General features: G+C 57.4%; 1 protein-coding gene across 1 annotated transcript in view; it reads right to left on the bottom strand.

The window, feature by feature from the left end:
- The window catches only part of NKAIN1 (sodium/potassium transporting ATPase interacting 1), a 43,588-nt gene extending 41,310 nt beyond the window's left edge, over positions 1-2,278 (bottom strand). Inside the window, exon 1 of the mRNA XM_044435026.1 lies at positions 2,171-2,278. The gene's annotated coding sequence lies outside the window, so the exon portion shown is untranslated. The remainder of the gene's footprint in view (positions 1-2,170) is intronic.
- Positions 2,279-2,621: the final 343 nt, after the last annotated feature.

The following is a 2,621-nucleotide window of genomic DNA, read 5'->3' as shown; positions in this document are numbered from 1 at the left end:
GCGGCGGAGGCGGAGCGCGCGGGGCGCGGGCTACCCGCTCCTGCCGCTGCCGGGCGCCGCGCGCTCCATCGTGGCGCCGGCGCGGAGCCTCTGCCTGCGCGCCCCTCGCCGGCTCGGCCGCTGCCGCGCAGCAGGGGCGCGACGGAGGGGCGCGGGCGCTGCCCGAGCGGCGTGGGAAGGGGCGCACCGCGCGCGCCTCACCGCCGCCTCCCCATTGTTTTCCCCGCCCCCGCGCGCTCCGCCTCCGCCGCCTGCGCGCCCGCGGACACGCCCACGGGGCGCGCGCCCGAGGAGCCGAGCCGAGCCGGGCCGAACCGGGCCGAGCCGCGAGAGGTTCGTCCTGCTAATTCCGAGCCGAGCCGGTAGAGGGTTCGCTGATGGCGGCGGCGGCGGCGCTTTCCGGGGTGGGGGCGCCCCAAGCTCCGCGGGCGCTGCAGCGAAGACGCCCGTCGAAGGCGAGGCGGGCGCGCGCACCCCCCGCCGCAGCCGCGCGGCTCTCGGAGCGGGCCCTGGCCGGGGCCGCGGAAGGAGCGGGGGCGCCTCGCCCCCTCCCGCCACCTGCGCGGCTGCCCCCGCCCCCCCCCGCTCCGATGAAGTGGCGCCCCGTCGGAGGGCCGCTCCCCCTCTTTGCCGCGGGCGCGTGCTCTGGACCAACTTTGCCCAATTCGACGCCCTCCGGATGGGTTGGCAGGGCGCTCCCGCAACCCCTCCGCCTGGGAGGCCGACACTGCTGGACTTTCGCCGAACTTTGGGCTGCTGCAGGACACACCGTCCTGAGTCTGAGCCCACACTTGCTGCTGGGTTGAAACTCTGGGTAATTTCTCCTCCAACAATCCAGTTTCTGGTCTGGAGGTTGCATCAAGCAAGCCAGGAATAGGACATTCCTGGTTTGAGAAACTGGATGTAAAATGGACATAGACAGGTGTGGAAGCAGCCTATTCAAGCACAGGTTCACTCCCTCCACCATTCGTGGGTTAAACAACCTATGAACTGCTGGGATGCACAAATCAGGTCACAGAATTGACAGTGCCATGGAACTTGGAAAAGCTGGTAAAAGCTAAAGCCGGTGCACCTAGCGCAATATTGTCTATTGGTATGTTGGGGCGTGACCTGATAGCAATGCCCCAGCATATCAGGTAAGGTCTTTCCCAGACCTGTGTGAAGATGCTGGGGTCCAAAGCTGCAACCTTGTGCTTGCAAAAGGTCCATTCTCTGTAAAGGACAATCAAATTTGCACCAGTTCCAGACACTCTTCAAGGATGGCCCTAGCTAAAGCGTGTCGCCAAGCATGGATGTTTGTTGCCAAAGCAGAAGGCTGGTGTTTACATACTGAAGATAGTTACACTCACTACTACTATCTAAAAATCCAGAAACAGTGGATTCAGGAGCACCTTCAAGCAGTAGATGTGGATCTGTCAAGGGGAATCATAGGATAGTAGAGTTGGAAGGGGCCAAGAAGGCCATCGGGTTTAACCCCCCTGCTGTGGCAGGTCACCAATTTACACCATCCCACTCAGATGGCTGTCCACTTCCTTCTTGAATGTTTCTAGTGTGGGAGAGCTGCTCGCCACCTCTTTAGGCAGCTGGTTCCACTGCTGCACACTCCCTTTCAGAATAAGTTGAACCCCAATGCCTGGTCAGGCTTCCTACTAAGCAACAGCATCGCCATTCTGCCTGGATTTAACCTGACCTCCTTCACCCTCATCCAGCCCATTACTAAAGCCATGAATATTCAAGGGTATTGACTGCTTCCTTGGTAATAGGTAACAGGGAGCGATAGAACTGGAGGTCCATGACATATTGGTAGCACAAGGCAGGGTAGGCAGCAGATTGCCTGTGTTTCCCCACCCAGATGCCTGAGCAATCCCACTCTTTTTTAACTAACACTGCTTTTGTTTTTACTGGCAGCTGCAATTTCTTTAAAACAAACCTATGATTTGTACTCAGTGTTTTGACAGCTTCCTAGTCCTCTGTAACTAGCCAGATCACCCTCTACTGCCACCACATCTCATGGCTTACGAAGCAAAAGTAACAGTCACATATACCCAACCATGTACATGGGGACATGAAAGTCATGGAAAAGCCCACAGCTGTTCTGGGGTTGGAACAGGATCAGACAAGGAAGCCTCAGCATAGCTGTGGATACTGATTTGCGCATTGAAATAGGCACCTGTCACAGCTCCCGGTCTCGCCAGCGAAACACTGCACAAGTGCCGGGGCAAAAGGAGCAAAAGCTTTGCCATAAAATAGCTGCTGAAAGCCCCACTCATCCAGAATCCATACTGCCACTCTTGCTCCCCGTGTTCACTTAGTAATGCTGGGGCTCGCCTGCCTCTGGAGGCACCTTCTTGGAGATGCTCACGGTTTACCCTCCCGAAGGTCCTTCTCTTCGTGTTGCCCCAGATCTGATCAGGGATCCACGTTGCAAGTCTCGCTCCTGAGGCAAGGAACACAAAGGGATTAAAAACAACAGCCATATAATGTGAACAACATTTTCTTTTCTTAAGCAGAACAGCAGCATAGATGAAACTTCCAGTACCAGCCCAGTGAGAATTCATAAATGAAATGGGGAGGGGCTGGTGGCCAATTTTTCTGGGGGTCATGGGCAGCAGGAAGCAGAG

This window comes from Varanus komodoensis, unplaced genomic scaffold, assembly GCF_004798865.1.
Source record: "Varanus komodoensis strain SLA01 unplaced genomic scaffold, ASM479886v1 scaffold29_1, whole genome shotgun sequence".
NCBI classification, from domain to species: Eukaryota; Metazoa; Chordata; class Lepidosauria; order Squamata; family Varanidae; genus Varanus; species Varanus komodoensis.
The sequence above is the reverse complement of the archived record's forward strand: the minus strand, read 5'-3'. Positions and strand labels throughout refer to the sequence as shown.